This window comes from Balaenoptera ricei, chromosome 3 (assembly GCF_028023285.1).
Source record: "Balaenoptera ricei isolate mBalRic1 chromosome 3, mBalRic1.hap2, whole genome shotgun sequence".
NCBI lineage: Eukaryota > Metazoa > Chordata > Mammalia > Artiodactyla > Balaenopteridae > Balaenoptera > Balaenoptera ricei.
The window spans coordinates 124,423,871-124,449,500 of NC_082641.1; the positions used below are offsets into that span (position 1 = coordinate 124,423,871).

General features: G+C 38.1%; 1 protein-coding gene across 5 annotated transcripts in view; it reads right to left on the bottom strand.

Annotated features, from left to right (window-relative positions):
• PPP2R2B (protein phosphatase 2 regulatory subunit Bbeta) overlaps nt 1-25,630 on the bottom strand; it is a 686,797-nt gene that overhangs the window by 519,783 nt on the left and 141,384 nt on the right. For 4 of the 5 annotated variants that reach the window (XM_059917415.1, XM_059917410.1, XM_059917413.1 and 1 more), the window contains exon 2: nt 13,725-13,811. The gene's annotated coding sequence lies outside the window, so the exon portion shown is untranslated. Of the gene's footprint in view, nt 1-13,724; nt 13,812-16,953; nt 16,982-25,630 lie in introns of those variants that run through there. The other variant, XM_059917411.1, reaches the window with a different exon arrangement.

The window sequence follows — 25,630 nt, forward strand, 5'->3', positions numbered from 1 at the left end:
CCCGCACACCACAACAAAGAGTAGCCCCCACTCGCCACAACTAGAGAAAGCCCACATGCAGCAACGAAGACCCAACGCAGCCAAAAATAAATAAATAAATTTATTTAAAAAAAATAGACAGATGAGTGGATAAAGAGGATGTGATATATATATACAATGGAATACTACTCTGCCATAAAAAAGAATGACATTTTGCCATTTGCAGCAACATGGATGGACTTGGAGGGTATTATGCTAAGTGAAATAAGTCAGACAAAGACAAATACTGTACGATATCACTTATATGTGGAATCTAAAAATACAACAAACTAGTGAATAAAACAAAAAAGAAGCAGACTCACAGATGTAGAGAACAAACTAGTGGTCACCAGTGGGGAGAGGGAAGGAAGGAGGGGTAATACAGTTAGGGGATTTTTTTAAAAGGGTCATTATGGTTTCATATGTGTGAAACCTCTGAAAATTATAAAGCACTGAAGAATTTCAATATTTAAATTTTTAAGAATTTTAATAAACTTTAAGAATTTAAAAATAAAGTTACCTAAATATTGCAAAAAATGGCAAAAAAATTGTTTATTTAATAAATAAACAAAAGAGGCTGAAATGCCCTAAGGGCATTTCAAGTGGCTCTTCACACATTAGAAGGGAGAAGGGGCAGAGAGCAGACTTTACAGCCTCTGCGACCCAACATTGACCTAATGCGAGGTCAGTTTCCCACTGAGAAGCCCCCAGGCCCACTTCGTTGACCCAAGTCTATTTTCTCAGTAGTTGCCGTCCTCCCATCATGCTGTGGGGTCCCGCCCCCTGAAGGCCGTCCTCTGACATCAGCTTTTCCTCTCCTAGCGGCTGTGAACACAAGTCACCTCCATAACTCACATCTTTTCATTTTAAATGTTTGGCAAGGAAGCAGAAAGCGGATAAGCAATAGAGTCAACAGGGGATTTTACACAGGCTTACACTAAAGCTTGATTCTCTTTCTGAGACGGTAACTTTTAAAAGTGACCCAATACTTACTCAGCACATATTCAATGCCAAACATCAGTCTAAACAACACTTAATAAAGCAATTTCACATAATCTTTACAAACAGGCTACAAACAAGCTACCATTAGTATCACCATTTCACAGATGAGAAAATGGAAGTACAGATTATTTCAGTGACTTTTGCAATGTCACACACAGACCTGTATCCAGCTGGTTGTATCCAGGACCCAGTAAGAATGAAATTTAACAAATGTCCCCCACTCCCTACACAGAAAGTTGGACATAAAATTCAGTGAGAATAGAATGATGGGTCTCCAATCAGTTGTCCCCTTACCTCCAATGATGACTCTTAATTTAGAACCTTCCAGACAAATCACGATGTAGCTGTTTCGAAAGGTAAAACACATCTTCACTAATTGGTCTTTTTTCATCCATTAATTTACAACAGATATTTCGGATCTCTGAATCTCAGTCACCGACTGCCCTATTTCTATCTCACTTTAAGCCTCTGCCTTGGTTCGGGACTGAAATAGGACTGGGCATGGGCCGCAATTACCTTCTGCATTCAAAACACCTGATAACACAACATTGGAAATCAAATATACTTCATCAAAAAATTAAAAAGCTGAAAATTCAATGGATTGATTTTCAGACTTTGTCAAACTATCCCTAGTTTTATAACATTGCCTAATTTTTGGCCATGTTATAAACCCGTCCAAACTGGGTAATGCCCAGTCAAGTAGTCTTATTCCACAGGTGAAATGTTTGAGGTTCACTTCAAAATAAAAACAAGTCATTAACCATAACTAACAAGTCACTAACCATAGTTAACTGTAACTAACCCTAACCATAACTAGATTTATTGAGCATCTCCTAAGTAAGTAGACTGGGTGGGTGCTTTACAAAATATATTTTATACTAATAATGATGATTAAATAAGGCCTTATCCTTCCATTTTAGAGCTGGAGGAAACAGGCTTAGAGAAGTTAAGGTACTTACACGAAGTCAAACAGGTTGTAGGTAAATGAGTGAATATTAGAGCACTAATTCACCTAGTCCAAAACTTGATGATTTTCCACTAGTCCGCAAGCACCCTTCCCACTTCTGATCTTTCCCTGTGACCCATGACATCATTGTCACACTTGAATCTTCCCGGCCTCATTCAGGGCTTCTTCCTTCCCTCCTTCAAATGCTCTGTCTTTTATAGCATCCTCACAAGTCTGGCGTGTCAGCTTTCTCATCTGATAAAAATCGCCATGCAAAGTGAAGGCTGCTGCCACCATTGCCCCCTGGGTAACACCTGTGCATCTCACTGGGGACCTCTGAGAAAACCCCAGCTAGGAGTATTTGACGGCTGAACAAGCCGTCAAACTTCTGTGAGCCTCAGTTATTTTTTCTCCTAATAAATGTTGGCTGTCCTGTCTACCCAACATCTATGAAATATACACTAATCATTTTAGCAGAGGTTTCCCATTCCTAACTGCATTTTTAAGTAAAAGCTTACGGAGGAGGATGGGAAGGTCTATAGTCAATAAGCATCAGCTGTGCAGATTTCACGTAACAAGCACATGGCTAAGCACATTCATGCCGTTATTTTATTTAACACTCACAGCAACCTTATGGGGCAAAGTATTACTGATGAGATCATTCTGGCTCCAAGAGAGTAAAGGACTTGAAAAACACAACATAACTAAAGAAGCAGATATTTCTTAAATGTATATATGTATATATTTCTTAAATGTAATATGTTAAAGTGTTTTTAAAATTGTGAAGAATGTGACCTAGAAATTTAAACTAAGTGCATGAATGGGTTTCAGAAGTGGTATACTACCAGATCTCCCTCAGATTTAAAACTAAGAACCAAATATTACACCAGACACATACCAAAAGTAGCATGCTATTCTTCTGGGTTGCATAAGTGGCTTTCAACATATGATTACAGCATTTGATCACCTCTCTACTACTTAAAGATCTGGAATCACATGGCAATGTGAGCTCCTGCAGGATTAAATGCAGAATCTGTTCCTTGTTCTCTCCCTGGCACCTAACATTGTGCCTGAATTGAATCCAATAGAAACGAACTGAATCAAATGGAATCTTCTTGGGCAAGGGGAAAGATAACACCGTCATTAACATTTCAGCTGTTCTATGTTGCAGATATCAGATCTAATGTAGAAGATCCATGTGACTGACCTCTGGGGAGAATGATGTTAATATGACTGATGTTATTATTAATATCAGAATTCATGCAATAAAAATGAAATTATATTCTTGGAAGCCATGAGTTATTTATTAAGATAATTCATAAGAATGAAGATACTAACTACGACACTAATAGCTGACATTTATTAACCAAAAAATCATGCAAAGTATTTTCTGTGCATTTTTTTTTCTTTTTCTGCCTACTCTGAGTCCTAAGGGGATAATAATGTCTGGCTAAGGGTATCTCTATCGGACAGGTCACTTGAGGTTTATGCTATTGTTATCTACATATTATAGATAAGGAAAATGAGCCTTAGAGACGTGCAACCACTTGCCTAAGTTCATACACCTAGTGAATTACGGATCTGGAATGTGAATTCATGTCAAGTTCAAGTGTAGAGTTTGAACTCTACCCAGCCTCCTCTTGAGGTGTGAAGCCCAGCTCAAGGTAGATGGACCTGAGCTCCCCACACCCCCATCCCACCCTGCCCAGTAGCAAAAAGTGTGAGAACCAGCATCCACCACTCAGCTTGCTTCCTCTCTTTCTCTGATGCCCTTTCCATAAAGTTCAAAACCTCTTTATACCTGCCTTTAAACCAAATTGGTCTAGCTTTTCTCCCAAATTTTTCTTCTTAATGAGGTCTTTACTCCCCATCACCCCCTTACTACTTGCCTTTCTCCTTCTTCAGAGTACCTATTGAAAAGTCACACTATTTTGGTCTTTAGCACAAATCGATAGTCCACATGGGGAACAGATTTCCTCTCCCTTTAGGCTTCTGTGTCTGTAATCCACTTCTGAAACTGGAATGCAGAGAGGATGAAACCAGAGTCAGCTGTACCTTTCACGAGCACTGATACGTCATCCACGGAAGCCTGAATGGTACAAATGCCCTGCTGCAGGGTTTCTGAGACAGTGAGACAGACTCTGCAAGGGGCCCAAAATAAATCATGAATGAAATCACCTTCCTTGTGGGGGGCTGAAAAACAAACAGCCCCAGGTACATTGTTTATTTCCTAGGAATGCAATGCCCATGGCACCCTGAACACAGGAAGTGGCCTGTTTAACTGAAGGAGCAACGATCTTGAAGCCTGAAGACCTGGTTGGGTCTGTCTCTTACGAGGTACACAACCTTGGGCAGGTCACTTAACTTCTCTGAGTCTCAGTGTCCTCAGACACTAACACTAATGGAGCTAACATTCTTTCTTTAATGGTACACAATCCACCTGTATATAAGCCAGAAATCTACAAGTCATCCTTGTTTCTTCTCTCTCTTACCCCAAGAGCCAATCTGTTTCTGAATTCTGTTGATTTCGCATCTTAAGTGTCTCTCAAATGTCCCTGTCTCCATTCCCACAAGCTGTGTTAGTTCAGGCATCATGGTGTCCTCTCTAGACTAATACAAAGTCCTTCTAACCCATCTCCCTGTTCCTAGTCCAGCACCACCATCAATCCTTTCTTCTCACGGCAGCTGGTTATCGAGCTAAAGTATGCATCTCATCATACTGAACCTGACTAAAAGCATTATAAGACTCTCCATCACTTATAGTATAAAATACAAATTTGCCAACCTATACTACAAAGCCCTCCATGACCTTGATCTTACCCACATATAAGAGTTAGGAATCTTTCAGATGCAAGTGACAGAAACACCTCTCCAATAGGCTTAATCACAAAGGAGAATTTACTGGCTTAGGAAACTAAAAAAGCCTGGGGTAGGCCAGGTACAACTGGGTCCAAAAGCTCAAACAGTCTCATTAGGAAGCAGTTTCTCCTCATCCTTTGCTTTGCTTTTCTCCATAGTGACTTTATTCTTGATTAGGGTCTTCCCACTCAATAACAAATTTGCCCCAGATGTTTCAGGCTTGCCTAGTCCTTATTTAGTAAACCCCTAGAAAGAGAACATCTTCTTTTCATTACTTTTAACAAAAGTCACAAGGCAAGGTCACAGTGGTCTGCCTTGGGTCATGGACCTAACCCTTAACTAGACAGTGTGACTAGGAGGGAAGTGGTGACGAGGCAGGGACATCCAGGAGGCTGGGCTGGGGCCGGTCGTGCCTGAAGTACACAACTTAACAATGCAGTTATCCAGAAAAATCAGACTGCTATCACAAAATAACGCTAGGCTTAAAATTACCACTTTATTTTATTCATGATTTTTTTGGAGATCAGGAATTCAAAAAGGGCTTAGCTCTTGCTTGGGGTCTCTCATGTGGTTGTGTTAGGGGAACCACTGACGGAAACCACCTGCCCTGGCCAGGCTCAATAGTAACCACTTGCGTGAGTTATCTTACAACAGGAGGTCCTGGTAAGGAACGCGGAACTTACAAGCTACCACCAACAGGAAGAATTCGGAAAAGGTCAAAAGGAGACAGGAGACGCCCGTCCATATGTCCTACCAACCTCCCAGAATGCTTCTCGATGGAATCCGTCTTGGCTGAGCGATGCACGCACCACCAGGAAGGACCCTGAGTCAGAAATGATTGGCCAGAGACAACCCGGAAACTACCCTCATTACCATAAAACCCGAGACCACGAGTCACGTGGCAGAGCAGTTCTCCTGGGTTCCCTGACCCTGCTACTCTCTGCCCGGGCGCCCCTTCCCAATAACGTCTCTTGCTTTTTCAGCACTTGTGTCTCCTCAGACAATTCATTTCTGAGTGTTAGACAAGAGCCCACTCTCGGGCCCTAGAAGGGGTCCCCCTTCCTGCAACAGTTGCAGTCAGATGTGGGCTAGGTCTGTAGATATCTGAAGGGTTACCCGGGCTGGGTGTCCAAAATGGCTCCTTTACAAGATGATGTGGGTGCTGCCTGATGGGAACTCAGCTGGGCTGTCAACTGAATGCCTAAACATGCCTTCCTCCGCATGGGAACCTCCAAGAGAATGGACTTCTTACATGGTAGCCCAGGGCTCTGTGCACTGGCATTCCAGCAAAAGGGGGAAGCTGCATCACCTTTTCTGACCTTGCCTCTGAAGCCATGCCATGTCACTTTTCTGCGTTCTATTGATTACAAGTCTTCCCAGAGTCAAGGGGAAGGGACATGGACCGCACCTCTGGATAAGAGGAGTATCAAATGACTTGCAGCCACAATTATTTTCTATTGTTTTATGAACATATTCCCATCATTTCAACAATTTTTGTCTTTCTGGATGCATTTTTCTCTGTCTACAATATCCTTTACGTTTTCTTTGTCTGTCTACCAAGCTCTATTCTCCCAAGACACACCCCCACTGCAAAGCTTCTGCTTTCCTCTCTCCTTTGGGCCACATGCTGAGTACGTAACCCCTATAATATAGGGTTTTTTCCTAATGTATTATAACTCTTTACCTCTGCCTCTATCATCAGCCTTTCCTCCTTGAAGGCAGGGACAAAGTCTTATTTGCCTCTATACTTCACATATTCTCTCTCATAGGTCCTTAGGACATGTTTGCCAAATGACAGAGTTAGATTATAGAGCCAGAGAGCTTTTCAAATGTTAAAGTGCTATTCAAACAAAGGCTGTCATTATTTACAAGATAAGGGAGACTTTTACTAGGAGAATATAATAGCTTCTGGTGATAGCTTTCTGCCTGGCAAATTCTAAATGGATAATCCACTGGCCTGTCAAAAAAAAATAAAAAACATTATTTAAATTTTTTTCTTTCTTTCTTTCTCCAGCTTAAATACTACTGACAACCAGTTGTTTGTCCTTTATCTGTTATTTAGATCACTGTTCTCCAGATTTTATCAAGTCATCTTTCCATGAAGCTGTCTTATCAGGCCATTGCTTCTCTACATCCTTTATAGTTTTGTACTTAATTTTTTATCATCTAATTTTCCTGGCCCACTACTTATCATCTTTAATTAGTCTTTTTTTTATTCAGTATATATTTTCTAAGGATCTGAGGGGCTACTATGTACCAGGCAATATGATGGACCCCAGGGATTCAGTGAAAAACAAGTTGCAGTCCCTCCAACAAGAAACTCAGTGCCTGGTGGAGAAAGAAAGTGTCAACAGAATGTGATAGATGTTAAGCCAGAGGCCTGCAGACAGGAGTATGGAGGTGGGTACTTACTCCTCTCTGGGGTGGATAAGAAAGACTGCAGGAGGAAACAGCAATGCACCTACAAAAGGGGGTAGTATTAAGACTCATAAAGAAGGAGACATCTCAATGAGAGAGAACATCCTGAGCCAAGGCATGGAGATAGAAAAGAATAAATGTGTGGAAGACCAACAAATAGTTTCATGTTCTTGCTATAAAGTATGAGACAGAAAATGGCAGATTTCTGAAGCTTCTAGCTCTCAGGGTTGTGAAAACTGTCTTGGTTTTCAGGCACTAGAGTCTCTGGAACTCTCTAACTGGGAATCTAGTTAATTACCCAAAGAGTTCAGGAAACAATCGCAGAAAATCAAACTCAAGGGAATTTTAAAAATTATTATGCAGCCGTTTATCCAAGCCAAGCAGAATTTGCTGCTAAAAAAAACCTACTCCAAGCTCTACATTTTACCACTTGAGAGACTTTGCAAACAATTTATTCATAGATTCTCAAGACTGCATATGGTATCAAACAAGACTACATGATATTTCTCAGAAAGTTGCTGGGAAGATCACAAATGATGGTATAAGCAGAAGTTCCTTTTGTGGACAGTGGTTACTTTTGCATAGCTAGTTCTTTTTTTTTTTTTTGCCATTTTTACTGCTAAGAGAACACTTCTTTTTCCTTCTTTCTTTGGTATCACACCTTCCTTACTTCCCTCCATGTGTGATCATATGGCATTGGTCTGACCAATCAGAATACTATTTTGCCATGTCCATATTAAACAATGCAGGACTAAGCACTTGCCCCATTTTGGTTCATGGATGACCAAGTAGTTCCACCTGGTTCAATCGAATAAATCCTATGATTCATAAAAAATTTGAAAAAAGAGAGGCTTTCTTTCCAATGGAGCTGCTAAGTCAGTATAAGTCAAATAAAAAACCACTAAAGGGCAACAACAAATAAAGAAATGCCCAAGAAAGAAGACCACAGAAGAAAACAGAGCAGAGACAAGAGACAGGTAACTAATGATAAGATATGAACGCCAGGCTACATCTGTCTTTAAAATAAAAATACCATACATCTTGCAGTTGATAATTTCCATTTTTAAGTGAATTTTACTTTTGTTCCTATATCTTGCAACTAAAAAGAGTCCACTTTCCATGGTTTCAGTCACAGTCAACCGAGTTCTGAAAATATTAAATGGAAAATTCCAGGAACAAAAAATTCATAAAATTTAAATTGCACACCATTCTGAGTAGTGTGATGAAATCCCTCAGCATCCTGCTCCATCTCACCTGGGACATGAATCATGCCTTTGTTCAGGATATCCCATCAGTTAGTCACTTAGTAGCCGTTTGGTTACCAGATGGTCACAGTGTCACAATGCTTGTGTTCAAGTAACCCTTATTTTACTTAATAATGATCCCAAAGAACAAGAGTAATGATGCTGGTGATTCAGATATGCTAAAGAGAATCCATAAAGTGCTTCCTTTAAGTGAAAAGGTGGAAGTTCTTGACTTAATAAGAAAAAAAATGATATGATGAGGTTGCTAACATCTATAGTAAGAAAACTTCTTCTATCCATGAAACTGTGAAGAAAGAAAAAGAAATCCATGCTGGTTTTGCTTTCACACCTCAGACTGCAAAAGTTACAGCCCTAGTGCATGGTAAGTGTTTAGTTAAGATGCATTAAATTTGTATGATAAGATATTTTGAGAGAGAGAGAACTAAAGAGAAACCACGTTCACATAACTTTTATTACAGCATATTGTTATAATTGTTCTATTTTATGATTTGTTACTATTATATCTTACTGTGCCTAATTTATAAATTAAACTTTAACATAGGTATGTATATATAGGAAGAAAACAGAGTATATATAGGGTTTGGTATTATTCGCAGTTTCAGGCATCCACTGGGGGTCTTAGAATGTATCCCCCGTGGATAAGGGGGGACTACTGTATACAAGGTTGTGTCATCTGAGATAGAAATAACTTTATTTCTCCCTTTCCAATCTGAATGTCTCTATTTCTTTTTCTTGCCTAATTCCTTTGGGTAGAATCTCCAATACAATGTTAAATAGAAATTGTGAGAATAGTCATTCTTTTCTGTTCCTGATCTTAGGAGGAAAGAATTAAGTCTTTCACCATTAAGCATGATGTTAGCTGTGAGGTTTTGTTTTGTTTTGTTCTGTTTTTATAAGAGAGATCCTAAATGATCAAGGAAGAATTTTGTGGTACAGTAGTTTGGCTTTTGAAGAAAGGACATCAAGAAAAGATGAAAAAAATGGATGAGAATTGGATTTTGTACATTTAGGTTTTGAGTCTTTCTTGGTATTAGAAGATACTGTAGCTGCCCTATTGTAAACATAATTCACAATAAATATTCTTGCCCCCAGAGTGAATTCTCATCTCAAATAAGTACACTTTCTTCCAATTTGCTGATGTCATGAAAGAATAATCTGTCCGATCTACATATGAATTCAATTCTAAGCTTATTTTGCCATCTAACTCATTTAACCTAATGATGGAAATTACTAATAAGAAGATCACACAAGTTGATAAGTTGTTACAGTTGTGATGCAGTTGTCAAATCCTAATAATCGGTGAAGGAATTTGGCTTTTTCTTGGCTAGCAACTTTTCTTTCAGCCCTTGCATTTAGAAAATTGGTGGATGTGAACAATTATTCATTTACTCACTCAGCAAATACTTGCCAAGTCCCTACCTGTTGGCAGGCACTACATGGTAGGCAGCTTCTAAAATGACTCCCAACAACCACCGCCCCCCAAAAAATTTCCTACCTGGCCCTTTACAAAAGTTTGGCAACCCCTGCATTAGAAACAAGTCTAGCCTACACTTGAGGGGAGGAGATTCACAAGGGCATGAATACCAGGAAGCTGGGGTCTTTGGGAGCTGTGAGTTTTTTGTAGATGTCTTTTATCAGAGTGAGGAAGTTCTATTTTATTCCTTGTTTGTTGAGCTTTTATTATTATTATTATTACAAAAAGATATTGGATTTTGGCAAATGCTTTTTCTGTGTTTATTGAGCAAGATACATTCTTGCCATAATTGCTGACTTCAAAGTAAAAGAAAAAATATTTGGGCATATAGGCAAAAAGCCAAAGTAACTATAAAGAAAAGAAAATCAAATCACCATCAGAAGTCTCAACATCAAAGTTTTATGCCAAAAGAAAATGGAGTAATATATTTAAGATACTCAAGGAAAGTAAATGTGAGCCAAAGATTTTATATCCAGCCAAATAAACTTTCAAACATAACAGCAGAAGACAATCAAAATATAAGAATTCAGAGAATAATGTTACCATGAGCCCACACAGCCTATGACTATAATTAAAGAATAAACTTTAAAAATCATAACAAGTCAATTTAAAATAAATTTTAGAGGCACCTATTTTTAGGAAAAAATAGCTTACCAAAACTAACACTAAGGGAAACAAAATGAGAAGAGACTTCACTCATGAAAGAAATTACACCAGTAATTAAAAATTTATCCCAACACACAGAGAAAACTTCAGACTTCCAGAAAATAGAAAAAAACAAAACAAAACACTTCCAAATTCATTTCATGAAGCTAGGATAAACTTGAGGACAGTGAGAACAAGGAAAATTAACAACTGGGTGAACTTACGAATATAAACGTAAATATCCTGAGAATATATTAGCATTATATAACCACAGCACTACATAAAATTATTGCCTTATTGTGACCAAGTTACGTTTTCTCCAGTAATGTAGGAATAGTTTAATATTAGAAAATTAATGTATTTCATAATATTAAGAGATTGAAAGAGAACCACATAGTTCATCTCAACAGATGCAGCAAAACCAGGCATTAAATGAAATTTTAGTCAACACCCACTCATGATAAAGAAATTAGCACAGAAAGAATAGAAGGGAACTTCCTTAATTTGTTTAAGGACATGCCTCTAAATCTACTTGCATAGTACTTAATGTTAAAGGGAAGAAACAAAACCCTCATTATTTAGATATGATTATCTACATTAAAAACAAAAGATAATATACACACATTTTGTTAACTAATGAGTGTTCAATTGCATTTCTATTCTTTATTATTATTTTATTCCCATTATTTAACTACAAATAAGAAATTAGCAAATGTAATTTTTAGTAGTACAATGTACTATTTTAGAAATAGATTTAACAGAAGATATGTAATATTTTAAAAGAAAAATTTAAAACTTTATTTTAAAGTTAAATCAATTTAAATAAATGGAGAAATAAGAATCAACATAGTAAAGATGTCAATTCTTCCAAAATTAATTTCTAAATTCATGCCACTCACAATATTGATATGTTTTTCATAGAATATAAGAAGTCAGTTTTAAAATTAATGTGTAATGCAAAGGCCCAGGAATAGCTCAGGGAACTTTAAAGAAAATCAAGGTTGAAGATTTTTACCACCAGATATCAAAATTTATTATAAGTCTATCATAATTATGATAACATGGTATTGGTAGATTTAGGTAAATTGACCAATGGAACAGAGAGTCAGAACCAGATCCATGCATAGGAAGGAGCCATCTAAGTCAGAGAAGATGTTGAAGATCAGAGGGCAGATGACAAGCTATCTACAAATGGTACTGGGACATATATGGCGAAAAGAAACTTAACTACATACTGAACCAAAAATCAATTCTTGGTGAGGTAGGGATCTAAATGTGAAAAGCAAAATCCTCAAAACATGGAGAAGAATACCCGAACCAATTTTCTGACACTGGAGTGTTCATTAAGTAAAACATGAAAAACATAAATAAAAATTAATAAATTCAACTATATTAAAAGCTTCCGTTCATCAAAAGACACCAAAAACATACACACTACATATCAGAAACCAAAGATTTTGTTAATAATATGACAAAAGATGAGCATATGTACATGTATGTGTGTGTATCCACCCCGGCAGACATATACTTTCTACCTACTTATAAAATAAGTAATAATAAATTTAAAACATTGATAAAGCATATGAAGCCAGTGCGATAAAAGAAACCCAAATAGATTAAAAAAAGATGAAATCTGTTCACTGTCATGCATAATCATAAAAGTGGTCATTAAAACTACAATGGAAAACCATTTTATACCTGTATGATAGGCAAAAATATTTAAAGAATTGCGAAAGATTTGAAGAAATAGGGTATTTTACATGCTGATGGGTATGAACTGATACAACCCCTTTGGGAATAATTTGACAACATCTAATTAATTTGAGGATAGTCATACCCTATAACCCTTCAATTCCTTTTCTAGGTATAGAGCTACTTTCATACCTATGAACATGCATAGCCATGTCCATCATCTGATGAATGGACAAATAATTTATGGCATACTTATAAAATAGAATATGATACAGGAGTAAAAATGACCAGAGCTACAGGTATCAACATGGATGCATCTGAAAAAAAATCACACTGAGGAAATATAAAAGGCAAGTTACAGAAAAACTACCATCTGACACCTCTTAGACGAAAATTTAAACTACGTGAAACAGTGCTAAAAATACTAAAGCTACATAAATGTGCCATAAAAGAACACAGAGCTTATGAAAATGATAAATACCAAAGTTTGATGTGTAGTTACCTTTGCAGGTGTGATAAGAGATTCAACCGAATTAGTCATGACGTTTCTTTTTTAAGTGGTGGTGGGTACTTAGCATTTGCTATACTATCCTCTACACCTTTTTGTATGTCCAAAATATTTCATAATAATAATTTTTAAAAGAAAAACCTCATACTATCACGGAGAGATGTTTTTAATATATTACAGGTAAACACAGTGAAATATATATAAACACCTATCATATGCACCACCCATTAGAAAAAAAATGTTCACGAAAAAATAAATGCAAAATAAAAGAACGGAAGGATACATACTATAATGTCAAGAGTCCATAGAACTTGCTAGATTACAGTTGTTTTTAGTTTATTTATTTGTGTTTTCTGCTTCATTTTTTCTAGAGAGCATAATTAACTCTTAATGAATCTGCTGAATTAATTAATAAACATTTTTAATGTCACAGTTATAATCATAACAATCAATGCACTTGTGCTGAAATGTCAAACATAATCAGAAAACGCTTCAGAACTACACTTCTCCATGCAATACTTTGACTTAGTTGACTAACTCTCAAACAGGACAATACCCCAGTCCTCCATGAGCTTACCGATTAAAAACAGATGACAAAAAAGGGAACCAGAGCTATACATTAAGCATTAAAGTATTGCATTTGACTTTCAGTGCTCTCCGACATTTTGGACATATGGACAGTCTCCACTCTGCCTTTTCAGTTCTGGGAAAGAGCTAATGCTTTTCCCCAGAGTGTGAAATAGCTGTCAAACATGCCTTTTTTGCCACTGCCGTTTTCACACCAAATGCTCTTCTTTCTTTTTCGCACAAGGACAAGATAGCACTGCAGCCTCCCCCGGCTGTGGGAAATGGATATAACTGAAGCATGATCTGTGTCGGGGTTTGTTTTTAACTCACCTCCTCAGTGAGCACGCCTCCTGTCCTCGGAGCAGGCCAGCTCAGTGTGGGTGTCCAGTGCTTCCAAACCTCGCTCTGCAGCCCAACCTGGGATAAAACAGAAATAATGAAAATGTCCTATGTTTCCCTGCACCATTTGACTCCTACCAAGAAAACGGGAGGACTATCTCAGGTTATATAAAGGAAAGGTTCTTGAGATACAGGAACAGTTGCTGGTCATTTTACAGCTGGAGGTGAGAACCATCAGATAATCCACACCACCTGTATTGAGGGTGTTTGTTAACACATGATCAAAATATCACACCTAAATCTTATTTGCTGCTCACCGGCGCTCCATGCTGTGTTAAATGCTTTACATTCATCATCTCAATTCATCCTCCTGGAAACTCTATTAAGCTGATTCTATCTTACCAGCCCCATGTTGTAAATGCAGAAACTGAAGGTCAGAGAGAAGTTAAATGACTTGCCAAGGCCATGAAACTAGTAGATGATGGAGCTGGGATTGGAACCAGGTATCCTATCTCACACCTGAACCCTTAACCTCTCTACACCTGTCCTCAGAACCATTCAGAGAGTCCCTTTTAATTATCCTCCTATAGTTACTAGTGGTGGATATTTTAATCTCTGTTTACTGATGACGTAACGGAGTCTCTGAGAGATCCTGCCCAAACAACCAGAGCTATCCAACTTCAAAATCTATGCATTTAGCACTAGATCACATTCTCTTTCATAGATTCACAACCAAGATATGGTCTCTCTTCCAAGTCCTTCCTCACTCTGTTTCTCCATCTGCAAAAGAAAGGGAATCATATTGTCTCCCTTGAAAATCTCCATGGTTTTTACGGGATCAAATGCGATTCAGTGTAAAGGAACTTTGAAAAGTATAAAAACATAAGGAATTCAAATTTGCACCCATATTTCAGCTAAGTTTCCTTATCAGGCATCAACTATTAGAACATGCCAAATCCTTCCCATCTATGTTTAGAATGCTATGAGTAATAACACAGTCCCTATTCTCTGTTCATAGCAGAACTCAGATGATTCTGCTGTTACCCAGCCTTTTCCCAGATAGCCCTGTACTTTGAAGCTAAGCTGACTTTATCTCCAGGTTCAAGGGTGGACTCTAATAGGCCAAAGTCAATCGAAGTCATCTTGGTCCCTTGGACATAGTGATTCCTTTAGTTAACTTTGGCTTAAGGAAAACAGCACATGTATCCCCCTGACTAGGGGGGTTTAACTAAATTTGGGCCGATGAGGTGTGTACTGATGATATGGTATCCAGATGTGAAGCTGGAAACCAGAGTAGCCATTGTCCACCATAAAGGAGGTGGTCAGTGAACAATACTGACGCCACTGAAAGTGGTAAGAACTTCATAAATGTTATTTATGTTATTATGCTAAAATTTTTGATAGTTTCTGTCAAAAGTTTGATGTTCCTATACTCTTTCTCATTGGTAAGTATTTTTAGGACATCTTCATTCAAATTAGCGTATACAGTCTCCAATTCACCCTTGCTACAGAAGTCACCAATATTATTTCATCCAACTAATTGGTATGAAAAAGCAATCTCCTCTTTCCCCTCTTTCCCCTGTTATTGTCTCATTTTCTACAGCACTAACCTTTTATGCCTTTGTGGGCAGTGTGGGGGTAGAGAGGCATTTCCTGGCACAGGTAATGAGCTCCCAGTTCTGTTTCCACTCAGAAAAGGCATGAGCTGCAATAACTCATAACTAACGTGCATTTCACAATTTACCATTTGTTAAGCATAATTCCCTCAAATTGATTTGTTCTAAGTTTCACCTTGCTTTGTGAATTTGAAGTGTCTTTCCCTTCACTGGGAAGCGCCACTGTGTAAGCCTCTTATTTTTCCTTGGAAAATAAGAAATGTTATCAAAATCAAATAACTTGCTTTTTAGAATTAGAATGCTCTTGTCAAAGAATTGTGCACTCACAAAGGAAAGACATTTCTTCCATCTCCTTAGAAGAGGAGTTTTGAGATGGAGAAAATATAATGAGTGGGTTTCCTCCACCCCAGGACTGGCCCTCACATAGGTACTCAGGTTTCTCTTTGTGCCCCTCCCAATTCTGTATTTCCAGGTGGCCAATTACTTGTAGCCAGGAAAAAGCTAATTTACATTAACTAGCTCCCAGCAAATTTGTCTCCTTAAATGCTCTTAAATTCTCCCCTTTTTTTATCCCTCACAGCAGCTGCTGCCCCATTTCAAAGCCCCATTGCTCTCCCCTAGATTATTCAACAGCCTTCTCACCATTTTCCCCTCCATCCTATTTCTCCTTCTCCCAGTGTCTACACCTTATTCCTGCCGCAGCTGTCTTTCTAAAAGGCAAATCCGATGATCACTTCCCTCTCCTATGTAAAACCTCTCAACAGCTGTCGTTTTGTCTGGATAAAATTCCAACTCCATGGTCTAGTGTCAAGACCCTTTATGATCTGGCCCTGATGCATGGACAGCCACGTGTCTGGCCACTCCTGTCATGTATCTTTGCCGCGCTACAACTTGTTCACTGCAGTTACAATACTGGGTCTCTGACAAAATACAGTGGGGCTGAATTTTGAAAGAAAAGCTTTTTAATAAAATAAGCTCTTCGTCCTGTATATTTTTCTAAAAGTTTTTCTTTTCACATATGGTGTTTTTAAGTCCCTAGCATTGATTTTTGGGTATAATGTAAGGTAGGAATCTGTCATTATTGTTTTCATATGAGCAACTAGTTGAATCAATGGCATTTAACTAACTAACATCTTTCAGGTAGACATTGTCAATTTTTAGAATTTTAAAAGAGATCTTAGAAATGTTTTTTGAGGGTAGGTGAGCAAAAGCTCTTTAAAATTTGACTCCACCCAGTTTTTCAGTGTAGGAAGGATCTCTTTTTTTTTTTTTTTGGTCTTCGGAAGGTGTGTGATTTACTGGGTCTTTTTTTTAAATTTTATTTATTTATGTTTTTGAATTTTATTTTATTTCTTTTTTTATACAGCAGGTTCTTATTAGTCATCCATTTTATACACATCAGTGTATACATGTCAATCCCAATCACCCAATTCATCCCACCCCCACCCCCTACCCCCACCACTTTCCCCCTTTGGTGTCCATACATTTGTTCTCTACATCTGTGTCTCAATTTCTGCCCTGCAAACCGGTTCATCTGTACCATTTTTCTAGGTTCCACATATATGCATTAATATACGATATCTGTTTTTCTCTTTTTGACTTACGTCACTCTGTATGACAGTCACTAGATCCATCCACGTCTCAACAAATGACTCAATTTCGTTCCTTTTTATGGCTGAGTAATATTCCATTGTATTCATGTACCACATCTTCTTTATCTATTTGTCTGTCGATGGGCATTTAGGTTGCTTCCATGACCTAGCTATTGTAGATAGTGCTGCAATGAACATTCGGGTGCATGTGTCTTTTTGAATTACGGTTTTCTCTGGGTATATGCCCAGTAGTGGGATTGCTGGGTCATATGGTAATTCTATATTTAGTTTTTTAAGGAACCTCCATACTGTTCTCCATAGTGACTCTATTAATTTACATTCCTACCAACAGTGCAAGAGGGTTCCCTTTTCTCCACACCCTCTCCAGCATTTTTTCTTTGTAGATTTTCTGATGATGCCCATTCTAACTGGTGTGAGGTGATACCTCATTGTAGTTTTGATTTGAATTTCTCTAATAATTAGTGTTGTTGAGCAGCTTTTCATGTGCTTCTCGGCCGTCTGTATGTCTTCTTTGGAGAAATGTCTATTTAGTTCTTCTGCCCATTTTTGCATTGGGTTGTTTGTTTTTTTAGTATTGAGCTGCATGAGCTGTTTATATATTTGGGAGATTAATCCTTGGTCCGTTGATTCATTTGCAAATATTTTCTCCCATTCTGAGGGTTGTCTTTTCGTCTTGTTTGTAGTTTCCTTTGCTGTGCAAAAGCTTTCAAGTTTCGTTAGGTCCCATTTGTTTATTTTTGTTTTTATTTCCATTACTCTAGGAGGTGGGTCAAAAAAGATCTTACTGTGATTTATGTCAAAGAGTGTTCTTCCTATGTTTTCCTCTAAGAGTTTTATAGTGTCTGGTCTTACATTTAGGAATCTAATCCATTTTGAGTTTATTCTTGTGTATGCTGTTAGGGACTGTTCTAATTTCATTCTTTTACATGTAGCTGTCCAGTTTTCCCAGCACCACTTATCGAAGAGACTGTCTTTTCTCCACTGTATATGCTTGCCTCCTTTGTCATAGATTAGTTGACCATAGGTGCGTGGGTTTACCTCTGGGTTTTCTAACCTGTTCCATTGACCTATATTTCTGTTTTTGTGCCAGTACCATATTGTCGTCATTACTGTAGCTTTTTAGTATATTCTGAAGTCAGGGAGTCTGATTCCTCCAGCTCCGCTTTTTCCCCTCAAGACTGCTTTGGCTATTCGGGGTCTTTTATGTCTCCATACAAATTTTAAGATTTTTTGTTCTAGTTCTGTAAAAAATGCCCTTGTAATTTGATAGGGATTGCATTGAATCTGTAGGTTGCTTTGGGTAGTATAGTCATTTTCACAATATTGATTCTTCCAATCCAAGAACATGGTATATCTCTCCATCTGTTTGTAACATCTTTAATTGCTTTCATCAGTGTCTTATAGTTTTCTGCATACAGGTCTTTTGTCTCCCTAGGTAGGTTTATTCCTAGGTATTTTATTCTTTTTCTTGCAATGGTAAATGGGAGTGTTTCCTTAATTTCTCTTTCAGATTTTTCATCATTAGTGTGTTGGAGTGCAAGAGATTTCTGTGCATTAATTTTGTATCCTGCTACTTTACCAAATTCATTGATTAGCTCTAGCAGTTTTGTGGTAACATCTTTAGGATTCTCTATGTATAGTGTTATGTCATCTGCAAACAGTGACAGCTTTACTTCTTCCTTTCTGATTTGGATTCCTTTTATTTCTTTTTCTTCTTTGATTGCTGTGGCTAGGACTTCCAAACCTATGTTGAATAACAGTGGTGAGAGTGGACATCCTTGTCTTGTTCCTGATCTTAGAGGAAATGCTTTCAGTTTTTCACCATTGAGAATGATGTTTCCTGTGGGTTTGTCATATATGGCCTTTATTATGTTGAGGTAGGTTCCCTCTATGCCCACTTTCTGGAGAGTTTTTATCATAAATGGGTGTTGAATTTTGTCAAAAGCTTTTTCTGCATCTATCGAGATGATCATATGGTTTTTATTCTTCAATTTGTTAATATGGTGTATCACATTGATTGATTTGCATATATTGAAGAATCCTTGCATTCCTGGGATAAACCCCACTTGATCATGGTGTATGATCCTTTTAATGTGTTGTTGGATTCTGTTTGCTAGTATTTTGTTGAGGATTTTTGCATCTATATTCATCAGTGATATTGGTCTGTAATTTTCTTTTTTTGTAGTATCTTTGTCTGGTTTTGGTATCAGGGTGATGGTGGCCTCGTAGAATGAGTTTGGGAGTATTCCTTCCTCTGCAGTTTTTTGGAAGAGTTTGAGAAAGATGGGTGTTAGCTCTTCTCTAAATGTTTGATACAATTCACCTGTGAAGTCATCTGGTCCTGGACTTTTGTTTGTTGGAAGATTTTTAATCACAGTTTCAATTTCATTACTTGTGATTGGTCTGTTCATATTTTCTATTTCTTCCTGGTTCAGTCTTGGAAGATTATACCTTTCTACGAATTTGTCCATTTCTTCCAGGTTGTCCATTTTATTGGCATAGAGTTGCTTGTAGTAGTCTCTTAGGATGCTTTGTATTTCTGCAGTGTCTGTTGTAATTTCTCCTTTTTCATTTCTAATTTTATTGATTTGAGTCCTCTCCCTCTTTTTCTTGATGAGTCTGGCTAATGGTTTATCAATTATGTTTATCTTCTCAAAGAACCAGCTTTTAGTTTGATTGATCTTTGCTATTGTTTACTTGGTTTCTATTTCATTTATTTCTGCTCTGATCTTTATGATTTCTTTCCTTCTGCTAACTTTGGGTTTTGTTTGTTCTTCTTTCTCTAGTTCCTTTAGGTGTAAGGTTAGATTGTTTATTTGAGATTTGTCTTGTTTCTTGAGGTAGGTTTGTATAACTATAAACTTCCCTCTTAGAACTGCTTTTGCTGCATCCCATAGGTTTTGGATCGTCGTGTTTTCATTATCATTTGTCTCTAGGTATTTTTTGATTTCCTCTTTGATTTCTTCAGTGATCTCTTGGTTATTTAGTAACGTATTGTTTAGCCTCCATGTGTTTGTGTTTTTTATGTTTTTTTCCCTATAATTAATTTCTAATCGCATAGCATTGTGGTCAGAAAAGATGCTTGATATGATTTCAATTTTCTTAAATTTACTGAGGCTTGATCTGTGACCCAAGATGTGATCTATCCTGTAGAATGTTCTGTGCGCACTTGAGAAGAAAGTGTAATCTGCTGTTTTGGGATGGAATGTCCTATAAATATCAATTAAATCTATCTGATCTATTGTGTCATTTAAAGCTTGTGTTTCCTTATTAATTTTCTGTTTGGATGATCTGTCCATTGGTGTAAGTGAGGTGTTAAAGTCCCCCACTATTAGTGTGTTACTGTCAATTTCCTCTTTTATAGCTGTTAGCAGTTACCTTATGTATTGAGGTGCTCCTATGTTGGGTGGTGCATATATATTTATAATTGTTATGTCTTCTTCTTGGATTGGTCCCTTGATCATTATGTAGTGTCCTTCCTTGTCTCTTGTAACATTCTTTATTTTAAAGTCCATTTTATCTGATATGAGTATTGCTACTCCAGCTTTCTTTTGATTTCCATTTGCATGGAATATCTTTTTCCATCCCCTCACTTTCAGTCTGAATGTGTCCCTAGGTCTGAAGTGGGTCTCTTGTAGACAGCATATATATGGGTCTTGTTTTTGTATCCATTCAGTAAGCCTGTGTCTTTTGGTTGGAGCATTTAATCCATTCACATTTAAGGTAATTATCGATATGTATGTTCCTTTTACCATTTTCTTAATTGTTTTGGGTTTGTTTTTGTAGGTCCTTTTCTTCTCTCGTGTTTCCCACTTAGAGAAGTTCCTTTAGCATTTGTTGTAGAGCTGGTTTGGTGGTGCTGAATTCTCTTAGCTTTTGCCTGTCTGTAAAACTTTTGATTTCTCCTTCGAATCTGAATGAAATCCTTGCCAGGTAGAGTAATCTTGGTTGTAGGTTCTTCCCTTTCATCACTTTAAGTATATCATGCCACTCCCTTCTGGCTTGTAGAGTTTCTGCTGAGAAATCAGCTGTTAACCTTATGGGAGTTCCCTTGTATGTTATTTGTCGTTTTTCCCTTGCTGCTTTCAGTAATTTTTCTTTGTCTTTAATTTTTGCCAGTTTGATTACTATGTGTCTCGGCGTGTTTCTCCTTGGGGTTATCCTGTATGGGACTCTCTGCACTTCCTTGACTTGGGTGGCTATTTCCTTTCCCGTGTTAGGGAAGTTTTGACTATAATCTCTTCAAATATTTTCTCTGGTCCTTTCTCTCTCTCTTCTCCTTCTGGGACCCATATAATGCGGATGTTTTTGCGTTTAATGTTGTTCCAGAGGTCTCTTAGGCTGTCTTCATTTCTTTTCATTCTTTTTTCTTTATTCTGTTCTGTGGCAGCGAATTCCACCATTCTGTCTTCCAGGTCACTTATCCGTTCTTCTGCCTCAGTTATTCTGCTATTGATTCCTTCCAGTGTATTTTTCATTTCAGTTATTCATGTTGTTCATCTCTGTTTGTTTGTTCTTTAATTCTCCTAGGTCTTTGTTAAACATTTCTTGCATCTTCTCAATCTTTGCCTCCATTCTTTTTCTGAGGTCCTGGATCATCTTCACTGTCATTATTCTGAATTCTTTTTCTGGAAGGTTGCCTATCTCCACTTCATTTAGTTGTTTTTCTGGGGTTTTATCTTGTTCCTTCATCTGGTACATAGTGCTCTGCCTTTTTATCTTGTCTATCTTTCTGTGAATGTGGTTTTTTGTTCCACAGGCTGCAGGATTGTAGTTCTTCTTGCTTCTGCTGTCTGCCCTCTTGTGGATGAGGCTATCTAAGAGGCTTTTGCAGGTTTCCTCTAGGAAGGATTTCTTAAACAAGACACAAAGAGCACAATTCAAAAAGAAAAAAAAAAAGATAGATTCAACACATTAAACTTCATCAACAGGTCCTATAAACAAAGTGAAAAGATCAGCTGTAGACTGGAAATATACATTTGTCACATTTGACAAAGGGCTAATATCTAGGCTAATAAATTTGACAAAGGGCTAATATCTAGGCTATATAAAGAACACTTATAAATTAATAAAATGAAGAAAACAACAACAGAAATGTGGACAAAAGTTTTCCAAGAGGCCACTCAGAAAGAGGCAACCTAATCAACCTGTTTTAAAATGCTAAATTTTCTTAGTCATCAGGATATACATGATAAAAACACAAAAAAATGTTTTGTATGCCTAAATATTTGTTAGGAGGGTAGATTTCATGTCATGTACTTTTACCATAATTAACAACAAACAATAAAAAGCAGCAGAAAAGAAAGGCAAATAAGACAAGTCTGTGGATACAGAATGCTAGTGAGGATGGGTCAGCGGTAACCCTTGTGCGTTGCTGATGGGAAGGTACGTGCGTGGTCCAGCTACTTGGGTACAATAGACCTTTGTTGCACTTAATTGACCATTTCTAGTGGCCTGGGGCTGTGAATCTGGCTTAGAATTTTGAACCTGGGGCAAGATCTCAGTTTACAGAGTGAACAACACATGAGATGAAAAAGGTTGCCATAAAGAGAGAGTCCAGTAAAAAAAAAAAAAAAAAGAAGAGCATCAATCCACAGGGCTCTGCAGAGGATCAGATATAGGCCAAGAGGTCTGAACAGGTGGACAGAGGGACAGAGTTGAAGTTTCCCAACCAAGGAGGACAGAATTCCCAAGGCTTTCTCCAGCGTGGCTTCAGGACCCCATGAAAGGGTCTGCGGACATTCCCAAGGGCAGGGTTGTTAAGCCAGTTTCAAGCAATCAGCAAATTCCTTTAAACTGGATGCAAAATTTGTACACTTCCTTGTTGAAGAAGGAAGAGTCAGTATTCTCCAAGGTCCCATAGCCAGGAAACTGTGGATCCAGAATTCACATCCACACCTAGTTCCTGATTTATATTCCTGCCATTTTGGTTCAAAATCGAATCCTGCCCATTCTTCCTTTTCTCTTTCAGACTGAAGAAGAAAATTAACCACCTGATAGTCACTGAGCAACTTGGTTCTGGCACTGTCGAGAATACAATCTACCCAAGACATTATCCCTCCTTCACTCTAGGTTCTGGTTTTTTGGGGTGGAAGAACAATATTTATTGAAACATTAACATGTTTTGTTCTAGGGTTTCCCTCTTCCTTTCCATGAAGATAGCTGGGCCTTTCGCATTTCCTTTTCCTAGGACTTTTGTAGGGGTCAAGTAGAAGTGGCCAGAGGACAGCTCTCCTCTTCTCCCTCCCTCCTCACTCTCTCTTCCTCCGTCTCTCTCCTGTGAGTGAAAATGTGAGCTCATGAAAGCAACTATGTTAGGGAGAAAGGAGCAAGGAAGTACCTTTGTGGGCAGCCAGAGAAGGGCTTCGATCCATAACACATCTTTTCTGCTGTGGGTCAGAGCCTTCCTGACTCCGAGACCTACTCATGGATGTTGGGCCCTAGGTTCCCAGCCTAGACAAGGGTCTTCCAAGCAAGAAACGCAAGCAGCAGTTGCTTGACCTCAGGAGACCAGTGTGGCCAGAAGCCCCAAGAGTAGGTTCCTCCCTGACCCTTGGACACTCTGTAACACTCACGGACTGTGAGGCAATTAGGGTTGGCGAGAGTTGCAGCGAGCCCCAATGATGACAGACTGCATTTTTCATCAGTCTGGTAGGGTGGAGACTCAGTCATATAATTCTGTTTACTAATAATAATGACAACAACCACAAATGTGACATTTCTTACATACCGTTGTTTACACAGTGCCAACTAAGACTCACAGCCCCTTCTACATTAGAAATTGTAGAATGTGAGAGTTGGAGTGATCCTTAGAATTCGTCTAACTTTATCATCTCATGATGTCAATGAATCTGACCCAGGAAGCCAAGTGATATCCAAATGTCAGGGAATCACAAATGCAGGACCACAAGTAAAGAAGCTCTCGGTTATTTTATCCAGCACTGTTTCCACAGCCCCATGCTGCTTAGTTGGAAAAGAATAGTGTTCTAAAAACTAGGGGCATCTCTAAGCATCTTAAAATGAAAAAACCAACAATACAAAAAGATAGCAATAGAAATGAAGGTGGAGACCAGAGTTCAGTGCCCCCAGGTAAGGCAGAAGGAGTGCTCAGGAGGCAAACTTGTCTTCAGAAGCAAACTCTGCCTCATACTGCCCTCTGGTGGATTGAACTAAGAATGTCTCTGCTCAGCCCTGTTATGGTAAATTTAAAGTGAACTTGAAACTGTCAGATTAAATTTAAGAAATGAGGAAAAACAAAAAAAAAACCAAAACAACCCTCCTGTTCAAATTCAGGTCTTCTCTGGGCAGCTTTATAAATATAAATCCCTTCATTACTATGACTATTATCCCAAGGAAAATGGTAAAGTGATGACATTAATAGCATGGATATATAATAGAACTGCAGATTAGGTCCTAGCTCTGGAATTCTGGAGAAGTTACCCAATCTCTCTGAGACTCATTTTACTCATCTGTAAAATGGACATAATAATAGGATGTCTCACAACAAGGACCTACCGTATAGCACAGGGATATTCAATATCTTGTAATAAACTATAAGGAAAAGAATCGAAAAAAAGAATGTGTGTGTGTGTGTGTGTGTGTATATATACACACATACATATATACATATATGTGTGTATATATATAACCAAATCACTCTGCTGTACACCTGAAACTAACACAAAATTGTAAATCAATTACACTTCAATAAAAAATACTACTACTAATAATAGGATGTCCCTCATGTGGTGGTGTGAGTATTTGAAGGAGAAAATCTGCATGAGTCCTTAGAGAAGTGCTGGGTACATAAGAGCTCAATATAGAAGTTGTTCTTATTTTTCTTCTTATTGTTGATTTTATTATCACCATTTTGATAACTTTTCAAAAAATAAGTTCATATGCACACAAATAGAACCTTGATAATTAGAAAATCATCAAGGAATTGTCTTAGAACGGTATGATTATGTGTATTTTTTTTTGCATGTTCTATGACTTCTGTAACTGGTTAAATTACCTTTACCTTGGTTTTCTGTATATTTACCTTAATGTTCACTTCCCAGTTATAAAAACACCCTAAATATTCTCTCACTAGTGATTTCAATTCTGTCCTTTTTCACTAAAAACTAAAGTAGAGGAGTCACTTGCTTTAGGCCTTATTTGTAGAGAGAGAATGCCTAATTCTCTTTCCTGAGAAGACCCTCAGGAAAATCAGAGTTTATGCTGTCACATGGGAGATATTCTGAGTCTTTGCCTTCTTGTGAGTTAGCTGTTACTGTCTAAAAGCCAACCCACGTTAACACAATAACGCTTTCTTACTTCTCCTGGTTTGGGGGTCATTTCTGACCCACTGCCCTAGGATGGCCTTGCTCCCATGGCTGGACCCATCCCTCCACATTGTCACTCATCCTCCAATAGGTGCACCGGGCTTGTCACGTGGTGGCTAAGGGATCCCAGTAGCCAGAGAGGGGAGACCCCAAGGCATAAGCACACCCTTGCCGACGTCCATTTGCCAAAGCAAGTCATGGGGCCAAGCCCAGATTTGCAGGATGGAGAGGAAAAGTGGCAAAGTCATGCTACAAAGGGATGTGCACGCAGGTGTGGGGGAAATTCATTGCCACTTTTTGCCGACTACCACACCACCCAGGTCCCAGGCTCTAAGAGTGCTGGG